The 22,546-nt window shown below is 32.3% G+C and overlaps 1 pseudogene; it reads left to right on the plus strand.

The window, feature by feature from the left end:
* Window positions 1-7,285: 7,285 nt before the first annotated feature.
* Window positions 7,286-11,177, plus strand: LOC127723883 (uncharacterized; annotated as a pseudogene).
* Window positions 11,178-22,546: the final 11,369 nt, after the last annotated feature.

Here is a 22,546-nt window from a genome sequence, read left to right on the forward strand (position 1 = left end):
TATATGCGGATTCTCGTTCCTTTTTCATGCAACTTGATTGACAATCTGGACAAAACCTATTGTTATATGAAGTTAAGGAATGGTAATAATAGGGTTTTATTTGACTGTGACTTCACGTTATATCAATCCAATTAATGTTTTCATGAGCTCCGAAAAAAAATCAACATTAACATGTATATTAAAAACAAAACCATAAACATTGTACATATTGTTTTACCACGACCCGTTTTGCTAGATTTACACAAAATTCAAGCGCGAAATGAAAATTAAAGGCGAAAGATTCCAAAGGGACATTCAAGCTCATAAGTCGAAAAATTACCAAAATAAACAAACACCATGGCTATAAAAGAAACTCACAAAACACAACATAGATAACTAAAGACTGAGCCACACGAACCCCACCAAATAATGGGAGTGATCTCAGATTCAAGGGTCAGCAGATCCTGCTCCACATGTGGAACCCGTCGTGTTGCTCTTGTAAGTACAAACCCGGTGATAAGTCTTATTTGGTAGGTCGCATTCGGGAAAAAGGGGATGAGATTATGTTTACGTCAATTGGAGCATATGTCGCCATCTGTGAAACAGAAATTCCATAACGGTCAAGCAACTCGTGATGACGTCCGTAAAGTTTACGAAGAGATGATTCCAACTCCACTTTTGGTACTTTTGGTTTAATAACTTCCTGGAGAGCAGCAACCTTCTACAAAAATTATAAAACAAATCTTATTATCAGTATATCTATTTACGTAACATATATGATTAATTTCATAACAACTGAGTACATTTTGTCTTCAAGCTTTTGTTCCACTACTAAACTGTCGATTATACTTACTAGTAGTACAACAGATACAAGCAAACACCTGTTAATACATTTTTTTCAAATTAGGTCTACAAAAATAGTGGAGCTAATTTCTGTTAGAATGTCAAAAATCGTTGGAAGATAAATTGCATGCTCATAATGGTGATTTCGAATCTATTTAAAGTTATATTTTTCTGCCCTATAAATCACGTTTGCATTATAATCTTTTTAAGGAAAATGCAAAAACCTGATTAAATGGGCATTTAAAAAGTCAGAATGAATGTCTAAAATCAGCAAAGACCCATCGAAACAACATATGATACAAATTTTAATAACACTACGTATAAGCGGGAGGTTTGGCTATCCATAAAACCAGGTTCAATCCACCAAGTTTTCTTGAAATAACCTGTACCAAGTCAGGCATATTGCAGTTCCGTTTCTATGTATGCTGGCATTTGTTTTTGTTGCATTTCAGTGTTTCTGTTGTTCCGTTGTTTTCCACTTATAGTTGATGTGTTTCCCTCGGTTTTAGTTTGTAACCCGGGTTTGTTTTTTTAATCGATTTATGACTTTTGACCAGCGGTATACTACTGTTGCCTTTATTTAAATAATTGAATAATATAATGACTCTCAATAATGACGACTTCAGCATTTACGCTAAAGAGATTTATCCTGTTGAACTAACTTTGAATAAACGATAATACTACATGTACCAATAGACACTGCACTTTCCTTTATCTTGATATCTAGATCTCTAACGGGAAGCTAAATACTACATTTAATGATAAAAGAGATTAATTTTCATTTCCTATTGTTAATCCTTCATTTTTTAGATGGTGACGTCTATTGACATCATCGTATAGTGTGTATATATCTTAATTTGTTCAATTCGCTAGTGTATAATACAAAGTATTTGATTTTTAACGAAAAACCTGTGTATGACTGAATAATTATTCCTCCAGGCTTTTCGATAATATCAACTTGTCAAAAGGTTTACTAAATTTTATTAACTTTATTAAAACTTTTGAACAGATAATGTGATTGGTATATTAGCAGTCAGTATAACAGGCTTTTACAGAAAGGATAATATCTATATCAAGAGAAAAATTTAATTCTGAATGCAAATTATATACTGAAATCTTTATACAGATATATATACAACTTATAAAAACATTTTTCAAATTTGTGGTACTCACTTATTAATTTAAAGAGGGCAATTCTCTCATTTTGTTGTGACATTCTAAGATTTACAATAGAATACAATAATCCAACTTGTTTTTTGTGAGCTATTTATTTTCGTAACTTTTGTGAGAAGGAAAATAACTCCAATACCAATCAATAAGAATATTTAAAGTATGGGTCTTCCATAATATAAAAGCACCAAGATAATTAGGAAATTGTAACAATAAATTAATGTGAAGTTGACTGGAAAGGGATAAACACGAAATAAAGTATTCAAGAAAATTATTTAGTGTACATTATAACTTTTTGGTGTATAGATTGCATTCATGCAATCAAAATCCTTATGTGGCTGGCTTGATAATTTTCCAGAATTTATAACTTTTGAGACAAAAAACATAGTTCATTGAGTTCAATATTTTATTCATCCTATCCATTCAATAAATTTATCAATGTTGTTTTGACTCAGATATTCAAGTTACTAAATGATGTGTATAACCAAACTTACCAAAAACATTACATAAAATTTGCATGGAACATTAATCTAGTATATTTTCTAAAAATATCAATGTTGTTATTCTATTATTGTTATAGCAATATTTTAAATCGGAGTTATCCTCCTTTGATTCAGAATTGTAGCAGAATGTTGCATCTCCAATTCATCATTTTCATAGTATCATAATCATTGATTTTCAATAGTAAATACAATTTAATGTTTATGTTTTTAGTTCCCACTGCAAAATTAATACAATCTATGCTCACAAGCACTTTGATAATTGCAATTCTGCACTATGTCAGTCAATTATAAGAAAAGATTTTGATATAAAATTCCTCTTTTTGAAGTCAAATGTTCTTGACAACCATTCTATTTCATGCATTTCATTTGTCTTAAACATGCAATATTTAAAGTAATTTTAATCAGTTTTTATATTTTTTTTGTTGCCTACAGGTTTTTGATTTACAATTATCTATATGATTTGTGATTTGTATGATATGCTATAAAATATTTGTATTATATTGTTTAAAAAAGATGTAAAGAAATTGGATTTGTAGAGAGTAAGGAAATATGGATGTGAGCTTTCCCAACATTAAGTATGCAGTATTTACTTTTTTATTTTAAATATTTGTCTTAATATTTAATTATGAAGAAATACTTACGAAAACATTTGTTATATTGTTGGTGTTAAACACACACCACTTTTTGTGACCTTGGCTATATCATGGTGGGCTGTTTTTATGGATGGAGGAATCTGGAGTACCCAGAGAGAACCAATTGCAATGAACTGACATAATTAGGATTCAAACGCACAAAATCAGAGATGAATAGCTAGTCAATCACTCTAAGACGGCTTGGCAACCTAGACCCCATTAAAATCATTTGTTGTGGGCACTGCAATCATTATAGTAATTTCAAATTTAGAATAAAGTGTCTATACTTAGACAGTTGTCAGTCTGACCCATCTTAATGAGGGAGATCTTTATTCAATAATATATCTAAGTTACTAATTTGACTCAATCCGATTGTTAAGCCAGATAATATATGGCAGGTGCGTTGACGTTGGACTCCAATTTTAAATGACTAGGATTGATAATATTTTACCGATGGTTGATGGTTCTCTACAGGCACTCTGGCTTCCCCAACCAATAAAAACTTACCGGCATGATATTGCCATTAGTGCTGTTAGTGAAGTTAAACACAAACGTTAACAATCTATGAATCATGATGTCACCCAACAAATAATGGGAGGGCATTAAGCATTTTCATCATTTGTATTATAGAAAAGAAAGGATATGGGGTATCCATCCATGACAAAAAAAAAAAAAAATTTGTGTCAAGATCTATGCAATGTCAAGTCCTAGAGGAGCGATGAATTGTAAGTAGAAACGTCTTGTTTAGTGATAAAGTTTAAAACTAAAATAAGGTAACATTTAACTTCGTTTTACACATGAATGGCTTTCTTAAATTATATATTGTGTTAGAGTGTAGATTTAAGCTCCTTCTAATCATAGTGGAATGATCTTTTGAGAATTAATGAATCATATGAAAATAAGAAGATGTGGTATGATTGCCAAATGAGACAACTCTTCACAAGAGACCAAATGACACAGAAATTAGCAACTATAGGTAACTGTACAGCCTTCAACAATGATCAAAACTTATCTTGCATAGTCAGCTAAAAAAAGCCCTGAAATGACAAATGTAAAACAATTCAAACAAGAAAACTAACGGCCTAATTAATGCACAAAATAATGAATGAAAAACAAATGTGTTACACAGGAATAAACGACAACCACTGAATTACAGGCTCCTGACTTGGGACAGACACATACAGAATTTGGCGGGTTAAACTAATTTTTTGGCGCCAAACCCACCCTATGTTTATCAACATAGGTCTTCATGAAAATAAATTGACCTTGACTTTATGTGTGTTTATGTTTAATGTCACTTTTAGCAACCCAAGCCATGTCATGGTGGCCAGTTTTTATTGGTGGAGGAAGCAGCACGAGTACACTTAGACCCTGTTCGCACTAACCTTTTTTTAATCGATATAAATTTGAATAGATCTTAATAAAACCAGTTAGCGTTCACATTATCTTTAATCAAAATGATCTCTATCGGTCTATTCTGGACCACTGCGTTCGTACTACAAGTAAAAATGCAATCGATCTGAGCTAATTGCCCGTAAAACTGTAAACATTGCGTATAAATAGAACTAATTAATCAAATTTATGTGTTGATACACTGATATACACACTTGAAAAAAAATACATGTATTTGTAAATAAAGTACGCATAAAACTTTGCTTGTTTATATACAAATTTATGCGTGATATGCCTTTCCATAAATTAAAAAACGAAATTGGTTACAATGCTAACGAGCTGAATATATATTTCAATACATATCAAATTCTTTAAATTGTATTAACCATATTTGCACTTTATAATGTAAATCTATATAGCTGCATAGTAAATCAAAAATATTTTTATGTCAGGATAGAATGTATAATACAAATGGCAGCAATATTGAAACACAATCACTACAAAATTTTGATCCCATACATTTAGAGTGCCAGCATGTCCTCCTCTTATTCAATATATTGATATGTAACAAAATTTCAGTAGTTTTGGTACTTCAGGCTGACTTGTATAACAAAAATATTTGACTGCATTAACATAAACTGACCATATTTGCACTTTATTATGTAAATCTATATAGCCGCATAATAATTCAGTAATATTTTTATACCAAGAATGAATGTTTTATACAAATGACAGCAATATTGCAACACAATAACTACAAAATTTTGTCCGCATAAATTTAGAGTGCCAGCGTGTCCTCCTCTTATTCAATATATTGATACGTAACATAATTTCAGTAGTTTTGATACGTCAGGCTGACTTGTATAGCAAAATTATTAACCCGTATCAATCAAAACTGACCATATTTGCACTTTATTATGTAAATCTATAAAGCCGCATAATAATTCAGTAATATTTTTATGTCAGGATGTATTGTATTATACAAATGGCAGCAATATTGGAACACAATGACTACAAAATTTTGTCTGCATAAATATAGAGTGCCAGCATGTCCTCCTTTTGTTCAATATATTCATGATATTGATACATAACAAAATTTCAGTAGTTTTGATACCTCAGGCTGACTTGTATAGCAAAATTATTAAACCGTATCAATCAAAACTGACCATATTTGCACTTTATTATGTAAATCTATAAAGCCGCATAATGATTCAGTAATATTTTCATGTCAGAATGAATGGATTAATACAAATGACAGCAATATTGGAACACAATGACTACAATATTTTGTCTGCATAAATTTAGAGTGCCAGTATGTCCTCCATTTGTTCAATTTATTGATACGTAACAAAATTTCAGTAGTTTTGATACTTCAGGATGACTTGTATAACAAAACCTTAACTGACCATATTTGCACTTTCTTATGTAAATCTATATAGCCGTATAGTAAATCAGCAATATTTTTATGTCAGGATAGAATGTATAATACAAATGACAGCAATATTGGAACACAATGACTACAAAATTTTGTCCGCATAAATTTAGGGTGCCAGCATGTCCTCCTCTTATTCAATATATTGATACGTAACAAAATTTCAGTAGTTTGGATACCTCAGGCTTACTTGTATAGCGAAATTATTAAAGCGTATCAATCAAAAATTACCATATTAATATTTTTTTGCACTTTATTATGTAAATCTATAAAGCCGCATAATTATTCAGTAATATTTTCATGTCAGGATGTTTGTATTAAACAAATGACGGCAATATTGGACATAATGACTACAAAATTTTGTCTGCATAAATATAGAGTGCCAGCATGTCCTCCTTTTGTTCAATATATTGATGATATTGATACGTAACAAAATTTCAGTATTTTTGGTACTTCAGGCTGACTAGTATAACAAAATTATTTGACCGCATCAACCTAAACTGACCATATTTGCACTTTCTTATGTAAATCTATATAGCCGCATAGTAAATCAGCAATATTTTTATGTCAGGATAGAATGTATAATACAAATGACAGCAATATTGGAACACAATGACTACAAAATTTTGTCCGCATAAGTTTAGAGTGCCAGCATGTCCTCCTCCTATTCAATATATTGATACGTAACAAAATTTCAGTAGTTTGGATACCTCAGGCTGACTTGTATATCAAAATTATCAAACCGTATCAATCAAAAATGACCATATTTGCACTTTATTATGTAAATCTATAAAGCCGCATAATAATTCAGTAATATTTTCATGTCAGCATAATCTAAATACGATTTTAGAAAATTACGTTTAAAGTAAATATTTTACCCCTTTTTGTAATGAAATTGCCATAATGCAGAGCACGCTCCACGAAACGAGATATCGTATCAGCAGAAATAACGCAAAGCATAAGCAGTGGCAGACGTATTGCTCCTACCAAAAAATCTGTCCAGTGGATAACTTTATCCAACGTTTTGAGCAACTCAGTCCAGGTGCCTGGTTTGGAAATGACAGAGGAATAAAGGCCCATAAGGACTGTTTTTGTAGCTTTCTGTGTGACGGATTCATGTTAAGGGGAATCGGACAGGTGCCTTTCATTGGTCGGATAGAAAACATATATTTTATGTTTTTACATAAAATCGTTCTGATATATATTTGCTTACCATTTTGAAATTTAAGTATTCCTTCTTTGGACCCTACGCTGTACAGTAAGAGTTTTGCTCCTCGTTGAGTACCGCGTGGTTTGGACCTGCAATTTGTTATTTTTTTGTCATTTGATCTATGATGAATTGTGGTCTTGTTGGCCAGTTGGCAATCATACTTTATCTCTTATTTTACAAAAGAAAAAAAAACAATTGAAGCTTTTGGATAAGAGCCTGAATTACATTTGACAATGTGATAACCATCATGATTAATTGCATAATTTTTGTTTCAGAAATTATATTGGAGTTGATACACATAAATACTTGCAAATATATAATTTTTTTTTAGAAAAATTCAATGTCAAATAAATACTCAAGTTTGACATATCCAACTCATTTTCGATCATAGTACATGATTCCGCGGCAGTGGTGAAAACATAACTTTTGCCAACCCGTACTTTTACCAACTCGCACTGCTACCAACTCTTACTCAACCAACATTTACTTTAACGAACTCGCACTGCTACCAACTCTTACTCAGTCAAGTCATACTCAACAGTTTTACCAACCAGCACTGCTACCAACTCGTATCCATTTTTATAGTATTGTTATGTATAATTTAATTAGATAAATCGGAAACATAATACTGATTATTTTGTAATGTTATCTACAATTTGATCTTGTCAGAAACATGTATTGTAGTAAGATAAGATAAGATAAGATATAAGATAATTTTTATTAACCAATCATGGTGCCCAAAACTGCTTCAGGAGAATGGAGCATCACTACCGGAAGCGTTTAGTAACTGTTCAATGAATTTCTGCGCAACTTTTGAAGACGAGGTTGACATGATTGTTAGCGAAAAAGAAACAAAATAAAGAGTGCTTGTCGGATGAAGGGTGCATAAAGTATAAAAGGACTTTTCCGTCAAATTTATCAGATTGTACGTCGTGCAAGAGCATCACGAATAGAGAGTAAACTACTGGACATTCCTAATCATGACCTAATGGAAACCTTGAGAGACATAGCGTCCGAGTTAGGGTTTGCGTTTGAATATTAAATTACCATATTGAAATCGGAAGCGGAAGTTCGTCTGCTCGCAGACCATGCTGTTAGTTGCACTATGAATTATTTGAAACAGTCTGATGCAATGCTGAATAGATGCCACAATTTGGAAGCAGTCACAGACGTTCCACCGAAGAAAAGTTTAAGTCGTACTGAAAAAGTCTGAACACGAATTCAAAAGACGAACAATGTAAAAGGAACAAAGACTAAAAAATGGAGCCTTTCTGAAATTTTCAAACAACCAGGTCTTCGTGACTGATACTGACGGGATATATTATAACTTTTTCGGATGTTTTACGCCTTATGGCAGTTTATTCAGACCAGAAAAATATGGATTCCATGGTCCACTCCACGTCTGTTACGAACAAACATCAAGCTATGTCCTTCTGTACAACGATCAAGTGTCATGCAATAGCGTCCATCGTAGAGAAATAGAACGCGATATTACAGATATTCATCAAAATTATCAACCAATTCAACTTTGTTCACACATATGTTTAAATTATAAGATACCCAAAGAAAACAACATCGAATGCAAAAGAGATTCAATGTACACAGTAGCAAATAAACAGAATTCAACTGAATCACTGGATTGTTGTCCCGTCTATGACACTACATGTGTTGAAATAAAAGATATAAGTATAATCCAGAATAGCGAAACTGCTACTTCCGAACAAACATCGATGATTAACCGACACGGCTCTATCAATAACATTAACAATGTTTCGCTTACAGACATAACGAGCTCGGTCGGTTCTATGGATGACACAGCTGATAAAGTCATAACCGAAAGAAACGGGAATACATCCACTCCGAAGCTCCTATACAGCGACATTGACAACGACAATGTGGTTATTTCTTCAAAAGATGGCGGCTCAAATGATTCCGAAATTTTCGTCGAGTCTTTCAATCGTTCTCACCAAAGACTAACTGGTATAAATAGTTAACAATAGTGACGGACAAACGTCGCCATTAAAAACTAACTTTAATGATGATATACTAGTAGCTGCATAATAAATTTGTCTTCTGGATTAGATATTTATTTTTAAGTTACACTAAGTTTTAATATAAGAAAGTTAGCGAACAAAATACAGTGTGCGATAGATTGTATTGTTTTATTGATTTTATTGTGTAGATATTAAATATCAAAATACGACTGGTCACCAACATTATACATCGTATGGTTTATAACTATTTTATTTGCTCTTAGAGACAAATAGGATCGGAAACGAGTTTTACCAACTTATATAGTCTTCTATTTTCTTAAGATATTAGTAAATTGCACACAGTGTCTAAGATAAAAACAAGTTCAATAGAAAGGAGAAAAAAAAAACCCCAAAAATTACTAATAAATTGACACGATGCATTTGTTTACTCGTTTTTATTTGATTATACTACTAGACATGCTAAATATCATTTAGATTTTTGTTATGAATAAAAATCTTCATAAACTATTTCACAGTTTTCCCAGTAGGTTTTGACCACCCTCAATGAGAAACTAGACATTTGCTGTAATTAAAACGAACCGTTCTTACAAGAACGTTTTCCATATCGGATAACGATCTATGAATTTAAATACCAACTTCACCTGCATATGGGATATACATATGCCAACTTATTCGGTGTTCAAGAGCTTGCAGCTCCTACTCAGACTTTGTAAAACGTCACCAGTGTCTGAGCAGGAAGTTGATAAACCAGAAGTATTTCAATGAACGTTTCGTACTTTTTTCTAAAAATGTTCATCGGAAGGTACCAAGACCTGGCTGATAAATATTCCGTATTAACTTCACAAATAATACACGATGGTCTTGAAGTATAGATTCTGCGTACTGACGTTGTTTATCATCTTAGTAACGAGTTATAGTGTTCTTCTCTGGGGATTTCTTTGATTGCAATAAAAAGCAAAATCACAAAAAAACTGAACTCCGAGTAAAATTCAAAAAAGTCCCGAATCAAATGGCAAAATCAAAAGCTCAAACACATCAAACGAATGGACAACAACTGTCATATTCCTGACTTGGCACAGGCATTTTCTTATGTAGAAAATGGTGGATTGAACCTGGTTTTATAGCGGCAAACCTCTCACTTGTACGACAGTTGCATCAAATTCCATTAAATTGACAACGATGCGTAAACGAAAAGACATAATGGGTAAAAAAGTTCAAAATTAGTGGTCCATTTACAGCAGTCAACATTGTGCTATAATCTTAATCACAATAAAAACAAACAAATATTTCACAAAGAAGCACAAAAAGGTATATATCAAATTTAGCAACTTCATTCATTGCTTTCTTATTTTTGTAATTTTGTTTATATATGTTAAATCCACACATAAAGGATTGAAAGATTTTAAGAACTGGAACCGAACGGTTAGATTAACATTAACTCTGACGTAGAATCGCGCTTTTGACGTCAGTATATAAACGTCACAAAGATAGAGATATACAATAATTTTGTCGTTCAAAGAATGAAAAGGATATAGTCTATAGTATTTTTGAAGTATATCCTCTGCAGAATGTAAATTAGAAGTTTACATTGTCCTTCTTGCCGCTTGTCTATATGCTTATTGTGTATTTCTTCTTTAAAAAAATAGCCACGTTATTATGTATCAAAGAAACACAAAAGGACGTATAGACAAAGCATCAGCAAATATGAAAGACAGGAATACATAAATTATAATAGAACAATAACACAATGGCGGGATGTTTAAGTACAGAGCCACGTCATATGTTTCAAAGAAACACAAAAAGGCACACGGATAAAGCACATAAGCAAATATAAAAGATAATACACACAACACAATGACGGGATGAATAAGTATAGAGCAACGTCAAATGGATATTACCTAAACAGAACAAACAGTAAAATTAATATTAATAACGACAAATACAAGCACCATATGTACTGAATTTAAAATATGTATTATATTTGATTCACATGGGTCGTTTTGTAGACATGAAACTGAATAACGCATCTGAGTGAAAGTTGGGTTCATTTCTGCGCATACATGGATAAACCGTCTAGGTGCAGTCTATGTTTGGTGTGTAATATTCAACAAGGAGCGTTTGAAGTTCGAATAGGATATCAAGGGTACAGATAAAATTATCAAGTTTTTTCCATTCAATGATAGACGCTGGAATAAATGAAGAATAATTCATAATTCATTGATAAGAGTATACAAAGGAGGCCAATTAAATTATAAGCATTAACTAGCGGATAAACAGTTTGAAGTTACTAGGGGATATTAAATCAACATTAAAATACTAACTCGAATTAAGAATTTTTTTTGCATGGCAGAATCTGGTCGTACTCGGAAAGGAAAAATAAAGGCATCTTAAGCTACTTTTCACTACCATTCACCTGGTTTAGATAATGTTCTTGTTGCTCAATTACAGACACTTGTCCTCACAATATTTTTTTTTATCTATGTTCCTTTAAGTGTTACACTTGTATATGCAGCTATATTTTTCTGAGACAAGTGCTATAGTGCTCAATCTTTAGCGTATTGTTTATTGTTTTGATACAAGCATAATTGTTGTTTGATTTTTCGTTGCCTTTGTTTTCGGTATGTTGTGTATTTTTGCGTTGTCATTGGACTTGTTTTTGATTACCCTCTTGGTATCTTAATTCTCTTTCTCTAAATCAACATTTTTAAAATATCTCAAATTGATATGTTAATTATCTCATTATCCTGTTTAGACTAAAATAATTTCAAGTTTTTTAATGAGATAATTTTATTCATGTTTGAGTTTTTTTGTCTTTTCGCTTTTTGTTTGTCATGATGTTCTTTGCTTGTTTTCAACTTGTTTCTGGATCCTATTCCGGCAATTATACTTTCTGGTATTCTCAGGAAAAAAACAGGAATAATCTCTGGCGCTCAGGAAGGAAAAGCAAGTTGTGCTCCACATGTGGCACCCGTTTAGATTAAAATTCACACAAAAAGAACGCCAGATTACAGAATGTACACACAAAAAAAACACAAAGTACGCAATTCATGAGCCATAGATTGTATTACAACTTCAACACGGAAGTATAATATGTCTGTACAGATTTCGTGATGTAGCAACAATTGGAATGAAGAGACGTGCATCCTACCAGCCTATATAACAGTAGTAGATAATTTAAATAATTATAAATCAATAATGTTAAGATAATACCAGTCTTATGATTAAGAACGAATAAGACCGATCAGTGCTTGACGCTGAAATAAACTTCCCCAGGAAGCCAAAACATTAACAAATTTGACTGACAAACAAGCATTTATAAATTAAGAGTTGGAAAAAACACGCTCCTATTTACATGCAATATCATACTCTTTATGAATACCTGAGTTCGATCTCTGTTGTTTACAGTCTGTTATGTCAATGTATTATCCAATCAGGATTACCGCTAGCTGAATATATCCCTCTGAAATAGTAAATACCCGGACGGGCGTGCTCGATTCCATTATTCTTGAAATTATCAAAGACTTCGAACATTCCAGCCTCGGTATGGTTACCTTTGTTACAAGGAGATGGAAAGAAAGTTGTCTGACAAGGATCACCCTGCAAAAGTAATCAGTAACAGTAACTGTGTTAAAGCAGTTGAATTGAAGCAACATATCAGATCAAAAGCAACAACTTTAAGATAAAACACAAAAAAGGAACACTGTTTACCAACAGGGATGGCATATATCCCGCGCATGCGTTTAACTCAAGGTCAAACAATAGAACAGATATTGAAACAAGGTAAACGATTAAATATAATTTTATCAAACAATTCGTTTTACAATTTAAAAAATATCAATAAACTACCAATACAAATATTATAGAATCAATGTATAAAACATTAAGGCCATGCCTTCGAAGTTCTTTTCCAATTCACATTGACAAGGAACGTCCAAGCCGCTGAACATTTGAAGTTTATGGATGCATAAATATTTCGAAAACCCAAAACATATATATGGACAAAAGTGTCATTAAAAGAACAACCGTTGATTTCCACGTTTGAATGGTTTTACACTAGTATAATTATATATATTAGACCGTTGGTTTTCCCGTTTGAATGGTTTTTCACTAATAATTTGTGGGGCCCTTTATAGCTTGCTGTTCGGTGTGAGCCTAGGCTCCGTGTTGAAGACCGTACTTTGACCTATACTGGTTTACTTTTATAAATTGTGACTTGGATGGAGAGTTGATCATTAGCACTCATACCACATCTTCCTTTATTTACATTTATCAAAATGCATCCCAGTTTAAATCTTGTTCAGCTTAATATCTGATGCATTATTGTGCTGGAGAGACAAAAAGACGGATCATTAGAAGACGTCATGATCCGATTTGTAGGTGATATAATTTGTATGTAGAGTGTGACGAATATTTCCTTGCCAGTATCAAACGCATACTGGTATCCTGCCAATTCAGTCCGGTCAGATATTTGAGGAAATGTGATGTAACCAACCTGAAAAATATAGCATCGATTCATTTATGTAATCGATCTGTAAAAAGGAAAACAAAAATGGCCATATGGCCTCTACATATAAAGATTATAATTAAACACACGCTCTGTTCGTTATGTGCTTGTAACGAGTAATGAGTAAATAAATGACCATGAACTTGTTTCGTGGCTTCCGTTTTAATCATGTTTATGTTTTGTAAGTACCGTGTCTGTTCTGACTGTCCACTATGACATTTTATTGATGCATAGGCTTCAATGTTGACCGCAACTCCATCAAACTTCTCATTTGCAGCTAAATATTTACAGATGCAAAAACATAAATGTTCAGTTTAGGGACGACTTTAAAAAAATCAACGAAGGATAAAAAACTTAATTTAAATAGTTTGGGGGTGGGGGTCAAAATTGCTGCAAGTTTTGTTTAATTGACATCGATTTTATATATATCCTTATTGGTCAATCAATTTTTCCCAAATTAAGAGGAGGGGAGGGGAGGGGTGGGGTGGGGGGGGGGGTGGGGGGTGGGTGGGGGGGGGGGGGGGTAAGGGGGGGGGGGGTAGGAGGTCAGTGAAAAAAACTACGGCCTTAATCAATGAAAATACCAATACCGTAAGCTATAAACATGATAAAAGAGCACCAATGACAAAATATGGAAACAAACCCACAGATTTTAAGTAAGATTCTGGTATTTTATTTATATGTCATATGAAAAGAGGACAATTTCACATGTTTGTTTTTTTTATTGAAATCAAACCGGCGACGATCAATTCATTTAATATATTTTCTATTGCAAATATCTATTGCGTTATCATTCCAGCAGCTTATGGTATTTTAATGAAACCATGTATTTAAAACTTTATAAACTATTTTGCTTTCATGCCTACTTATAGAAGTTTAATTTGTTTTGCCTGTATATATGTATATACACATTGTAAGTTTCAGATATTTCCATGCTTTAGTATACCAGCATGTGTATTGACAAACATGTCTGATTGCTATTTGTCCTATACTTTTTATATAGCATGTGTACAATACCTGCGCAAAGATCGTTGTACCAAACCACGTGCTTAATCAAATCCTTTTCTGATACGTCAATATCACTAACAGCAAAGAGTGCATATATCTGGAGCCCCGGTACTGTCGAATGACCTTCACTTAATGTTTTATCAATTGAATTCCAGATAGTCCGCACGATTTGACGTTAAACCCATCACGCAATTTATGATGAACGTCTGCGAAAAATATCTTTCGAATTTCTCTGCCCTGAACTTTATATGTGATCCATAGCCATTGTCGTCTGCTATGGGTGTCCCAGGAATGTGTAAAGCATTTTGAATGTTTATCCCAGTTGAGGAAGTCACTTTGGCTACATCCGGATATCGTTGAGTCATAACCGTCTCTCTGTACATATATGGCATATCCGTTGTTCATTCCAGTCAGCAGAAAACATGTGGACTTGTGTATGAACAAAAATAAAAATATTACACATGGAAGATTCAGCAAATTAGATTCCATAATGGCACATTAAGTTTATGTAAGAAAGAACATTTACCTTTATAGAGAAGAATATTTACATCGCGTGACATTCGTGTAGACCTAGTCGGAAATTCACTTAAGATTTTGTATCCTGTTTTGAATTGCGAAGGAAGCAATATTGTGAAAATTATAGGTAATATATATATATATATGAAAAAAAGGGAAAATCATTGTTTATAAATCAACGATTTAAACTTAGTTTACCGGTAGTTAACTTTTGAAGACATACTTTCATTCAATTATTTCAAGTTATGCATTCAATAAACATGATAAAATTTCTCATCTTCGGCTGATAAGAGAAGCCTCGATTGCTTAGTAGTCTTAACAGTTCAACTACATTGTTTGTACCCTGAGTTCAAACTAGTGCGGTGAGTTCGACTTAAGCTAAAGTGAATAGAAATGTCAGTTCCCTCCAGCTTCCACTATAAAAGCTGACCACCATGATATGGCCAATAGTTCTGAAGTGGCGTTAATCACACATTAATTTATCAATAAATCAATCAATCAATCAACTGCTTTGATACAATATAAAAAAGAAGATGTGGTATGACTGCCAATGACACAACTCTCCACAAGAGACCAAAATGATACAGATATTAACAACGATAGGTTCACCGTACGCCCTTTAACAATGAGCAAAGCCCATACCGCATAGTCCGCTATAAAAGGCCCCGAAAACACAATGTAAAACAATTCAAACGAGAAAACTAACAGCCTAATTTATGTACAAGAAATGAACGAATAACAAATATGTAACACATAACAAACGAGAACGATTGAATTACAGGCTCCTGACTATCTATGTCAGGCTAAAACTTAATCGCTTATGTGTTTTTATTCATTTGCAGAATATGCCATGGTGCTGATTTCAGATCTTTGATTGATTACGTTCAATATTCTTTATTTAAACTTTTTAAGACTTCGGAATATTTTTTGTTTGACCTATTGTTTTGAACAGATATATCATGGTATGGAGGGGTATTTGCGAAAAATACATTTGAAGGGACTGTGAAATATCCCAAGCCGCTAGGCTATGAAAATGTGGTCCCAAGACTGGTATTTTTCGCAAATACCCCTCCATAACATGATATATCTGTTCAAAACAATAAGTCAATTAAAATCCGGCATTCTTATGTAAGGTGTAATTAAACAAAAGAATGGTTGAATTTGGTTTGTTTTTAGTGATATGAAATAGAACAATTGTAAGAAATAGTGATTAATGTCAGTTTAATCTTTATAATTTTGCAAATCAATGAATTAATTAAAGATTCAATAAATGAACAAAATATTCATCTTTCATGAATCTAATTAGAACTCTAGGGTGGTTCCTCATATAGTTTTGAATATCACCATAAATAGGTATAGCTACCTTAATCCGATGGATATCAACTATGAGGAAGATGGAAACAAAACGTTGATTTTAAGAGTCTAAAAGGTACTACAACACCATGCAATGTATATCAGCTAAAACAGTGTTACAGAAATTACTGGTGATTCAAAAACTGCTTGAAGGAACAGTAGAACTACGCATCAAGAAATGCTAACATATTACAGAAAAACAATTCGAAACTACATAACTTAAAGAACATTGGTTAAGGCTTATATATAACAATATTCTTTGTATGTACATATAAAAATAGTCTATATATTGATAGATAAAAACTATCAACGATTTCGGGTACACATCGTTGATAGTGTCTATTTAATAATACCCAACCTTTCTAGATTCTTTACATATTTCACAGACACATGTACAAATGTATTCAAACTGTATGATGTCCTCTTGCTTTATGTGTCGTTGGATTGTTGTCTCATCTGATGTATATCCTCACATATCCTTGTATTAACACATACATATATGTAAAAACTTACGTGTTTATTTCCTGATCAATTTGACCTTTTTATTTTTAATCCTGGTGTACAGTTAAAATGATGTCAACAAAGTGTAACTTTTTGTAAAATAGTATGGATAAACAACACTGTTTGATAATTTGGCTTAAATAGTAAATTTTGTACCTGCTGTACTTAGTACTTAACAGTTTGATTTATATAAAACTAACGTTTGTAGGGAAAGCAATGAAAAAATTAGATGGCTGACATAAGAGAAAGAGACGTTTTTATCGATTAATAAATCTTAAAATTGGAATTTGTATTTCAATAGAGGTTACGCTAAAAATCGAACAACTGTGTGTTATATGTAACAAGAGCGGTAACCCGAATATGCATTTTCATTTCTTTTTTTTTCTGAAAATATTACGCAGGAAGTTATAAATCCTCAAATATAATACCTAAATTTAATATAAAGTTAAAAAAGATCAGTTTGTTTTTAAATTGAGAAAAAGTTTACACAGTCATGGGCATGATTCCAGAAATAGAAAAAAATTAAACCTACATTGCCTGATTCCTGACCTACGTGTAAAATATGTCACTTGACTTGTGAAGAGATTTTAACAACATTATAGCTAATCAGAAAAGCACGAGTATACCGGAAACATTGTGATCTCAAGTATCCTTTCTTACGTTTTTTTAATTTATACAAATGCTAATGTACGAAAAATTATTGATAATATTACCAGTACGAAAAATGAAAAAATTGCTGAAAAGAAACCACAGATTATTTCACAAGGGGGAACCTGTAAAACAGTTACTAAACAAGTCCCATTATTTATCTTACCTTTCATTCATTTCTAGGAATATGATTGGTCATAAGCAAATGCTTTGATACCGTGTATATTGCATATTAGGTTAGTATGCGGAGCTTATTTCAATATACGGTAATAAGTTGGGTTACGTCCTTTTATAAAAACAACACGGTGTCGAGGAAAATTGTAAAAGATTCCACAGACGAAGAAATTGATGAACGATTGAAATAAATTCAAAAAACACATTTAAAGCTAACAAGTTGTTATTGTTGGCATTTGTTCTTGTATAGACCAATGGAAGTATGTTTTTGATTCTAACGGTATTCAATACTTCATCACTTAAATTTTGATAGGCCACTATAGTTTAAATACCACTTGTAATACGAGAATTAGCATGGAACAATTACGGGATGTACAAGTGCCGAACCAATGACAACAGGTGTCCTTACATTATGTGAAGAAATCATTTCGAATTTGCAAACATTGTAGATTAAACCGTTACTCTAAAGGATCGGAAACCAAAACCACATTTTCTAAATTACAAATGCATGAAGATTGATCAATTATCTAAACACATGATAACAAATGCAGACTGAATTTATCGTTTGATAGTGTGTAACTCTACAACACATTATACATGTGTTTAACGTTAACAGCATTGTTAATGAAATGATGTTAAATCAATAACCCATGGCAAATTAGTAAATAAGTCTACACACATTTTCTTGTAATGTATACACTTTGTGGGTTTGAATTTTGTGGATTAATGTGTTGCTTAATTGTCTTTCTATATGTTGAATTAAGAAGTCACATTTACGTTGATAATAGTAAAAATAACTCATTTATAGTTGTATTACTAGGTACATAGTTTAATGTCAATCACGTGACGCTCGAATTAGAAACAAAAATGACATACGAAGTGGAAGAGCATCAAGGAAGTAAAATCTCGAAAGTTTTGCCAAATCCTGCTAAGGTTACGTTTACCATACCTCATTCTTGTCGTAATCCAAACTTAAGGATGTTTGCCACTCTGTTTCAAAATAACAAGCTTTTTAAAAGACTGTTCTAAAATGATAGTATATAAGTAAAGGAACTAAAAAAGCAGAAAAAAATGAAGGGTCCGTGTGCTTGTTTTCGAGATATAAGCCATTGAAAATTTGGCGGGAAATGATTCTCTCTAGATTTTTCATACATTTAACATTGGCACCTTTTTTCTTTCAAAAACTATGAAAAAATAACAAGAATTTGATAAGATTTTCAAATATGGCTTTTTAAACTGTATGTAATTAAAAAAAATTTAATGGCAATACATGGATAAAACCAAAGGATTCCGATAATCTGGCAAAAATTCAAAAACAAGAGGAGCAAACATCCTTAAACTATAATAAAACGATATAAAAAATATGTGAAACTTTATAAAAAGACGGGATGATTTTTATTTTTACAATAAACAACACAGAAAGACTGATAAAAAAGAGGCGAAGGAAAGCAATGGGACATTCAAACTAAATATTCGAAAGGAACAAACATACAAACAATAATACGCAAAACATAACATTAAAACCAAAGACTGCGCAATACAAATCCCGCTAAAAACTAAGCAAATCCTGTGTCATATGTCTTGTTGTTTATGTAAGTACAAACCCGATGATAAGTCTAATTCAGTAAATCACATTCTGCTGAAACGATCCGGACTGTCCTTACGACGATTGGAACATATTCGTTGTCATATGTGAAACGGATACTACAAAACGGTCAACCAACTCGTGATGGCTTCCGTACAATCGAGAAGGATATAATTTCAACTTATTTATTAGCAGTTCTTGGTTTATATCTTGTTTATAAGTAGTATCCCTCTATCAAGGAAATCATGATATGTAATACAAGCCCTGCCATAACGTAGCAATTGTGAGATATAGCTTTCGTGTGCAGACCCTGCTAGAATGTTGCTACATACAAATGGATAGTTCACAATTTGGAAGCTGGTTTCAATTCTTTCGTTGTACAGTTTTGTTTTTAACCGCCAATCATTGCCAATTTCAAGATGTAAGTTTAGAAATGAGAAAGACATAACTGTATCTGCTGTATCTAAAGTTCGGTGGGATAGATACGTTCAACACGGTCCTCACATTTAAAATTATTTATTGAGAGAACATCATTTATATATATATACATTGTATAGGGGAAAGTGGTGTCAAATATCATTGTTAATTTATTTATATTCTTCCTAGTAAGAAGTTCCTGTATGAACTCAGCCTCAATTGAATAATGAAACACGTCGGCAAGAAGAGGAGCACATTTGGTTTCTCTGGGAATGTCAATTGTTTGTTTAATAACTCGTCTCTTAAAGGTTACAGTTATGTTTTTAAGAAATCAAACGTCTTAAGATTGTCAGTTTTCGAGCTTTTTTAGTTGAATCAGAGTGTTTTGTACTAAGTACGATCTGTTATTTTTTTATTTGAGAGTTTCTGATGAGTCTTTTGTAGACGAAACGCGCGTCTGGCGCAAATACAAAATTTCAATCCTGGTATCTATGATGAATTTATTTATTATAGCTAATGTTTTAAAATTGACAACTAATTTTCTAAAATGAATAATTCAATTCAAGGAAATGTACTCACAAATTAGAATGCGCCTTTATACTTTTACAAAACATATCCTGTCGCATATTTGTACAATAAAAAAAACCGCAAACATCTCTGAATTTACACTAATTTCCCGAACTACCCTTCGTCAGAAGGAATACAATGCTATGCATGTACTGCGGTGTTTCATGTACGTTACAATTACCATGACCATATTACTATGGTATAATACAAACAAATTCCAATGTAAGATAATTTTAGAAATAGCTCGCCTTGATTGGCTGGTATTAAATAAAATAAAATTTAATTGACAATATACAATTTTTATGGTTTTGGTTACAATTTTGTATGGTTTTGGTTACAATTTTGTATGGTTTTGGTTGAAGCATAAGGCAACTGGTTTTATTATACTTTTATGTCGACTGTCAAATGGTATATATAAAACCTTGCCGTCCTGTGTCAGTCGGTGTATGTTGTTAGAACCCTGACCGCTGATGTAGACGTGACCATTACTATCAGAGCAAATGTAAGTTTGCGTATCCATACTTTCAATGTCGAGAATGTATTCCTCCTTATTCTGTGCGTACTCGATATGTTTATGTTTGGTATATTTAACATAGCTCTGACCGCCTATACAAGAAAAGAAAACGTCTTCGCGAACTGCATGGAACCTCACAACAAGGGGATCAATAGACCAATCGCTTACCATCATATTATTGTTAATGGTTCGGAAATTATTAAAAACAATGATCAAAAACAGTTACAAATGATTAATGAACTGAATACACTATCCATATTTTCATGTATAAAGACAAGTTAAAAATCCTTTACAATAAATCTAATACAGACTACTTTCCATTATATGGTTACCTTTATACACAGCAAAGATGTTCATATATAATGACAAACTCCGAAACAGTGGTGACGTTGCTTCGCTAAACTATCAAAAAGTCAACGTAGCGTAAGTAAGGAGGACGTAACCGCTGTTTCGGAGTTTGATATAATGATTGTCATCATCTTCATGACCACAAGCGGCAATAAATGTTCCCTTCAAATGTAGTATTTACTATTCCTTTTGGAGTGCAAATTGAGAAGACATATATCTAAGTTAGGTAGTAAGTCATGATTGTGACTTTTATGAATTGTATACAATGAAACGTGTGTCTATTTACTATGGTTGACCTGGGGTATAGAAAACAATTCTTCCTAAAGTTTATCTTCACTAATCCACCAAGCATTAGATTTAAGAATTCAATATTTTCGAATGTAAAAAAGCAAGAGCTGAAAAGTTTGAAATTTAACAGTCATAAATGAAAAGCCTTTGAAGAAGAAAAAAATGTACTGAGGAGATTTTAGAATGACTCTAGATATCATATATACAAAAATGTTAAAAGGTTTGCGAAAACTTAAATCGGGATAACATGAATATAATAATTAAGTTATAAGGTTAAGTGTTAATCTTTTGATTGATACGGCTATAATCAACTTATTTTTGTTTTAGTTTACAAATAAAAGAATCTAAAAAATATGGTTTGAAATTTATCCTTGTACAAACTTATGCTAACACATAACCCACATACGATAAGAACAACGATACATGTAGTACTGCATTAGTAATAGACCATCTAACATTTCAATGTTAGCGTCTGCTCTTCCGGTGACATGGACATTTTGTAATCTAAGGGAATGAAACCAAAATCATGTTTTTTAATGAAGACATGTCGATTCGTCCTTGGATTAATCGTCTTATGTCTGTTTGTTTTGTTCACACATTGTAGTCAATATAATGTAATTATATACGACTGGCATATAAGTGAGAGGTTTAGCAAGCTATAAAACAAGGTTTTTATCTATTTTCTACATACGAACATGAATGTATCAAGTCAAGAATATGACAGTTGGTATCTCTTTGTTAGATGTATTTGAGCTTTGATTTGCAATTTGATTAGGGACTTTCCGTTTTGAATTTTATTGTAGTTTGGTATTTTTGTTATGTTGACTTTTCTCATACTAAAATGTAATGATTTATCTTATATACTTGACTAAAGTTATTGTTTTGACCATACAATTTTCACTCAAACACAAACAAAAATGTGAATAGACACTGGAGGAGAATGACTATACATTTCCCTACAGTTATTT

The sequence above is a fragment of the Mytilus californianus genome, unplaced genomic scaffold, assembly GCF_021869535.1.
Source record: "Mytilus californianus isolate M0D057914Y unplaced genomic scaffold, xbMytCali1.0.p SCAF_13, whole genome shotgun sequence".
NCBI classification, from domain to species: domain Eukaryota; kingdom Metazoa; phylum Mollusca; class Bivalvia; order Mytilida; family Mytilidae; genus Mytilus; species Mytilus californianus.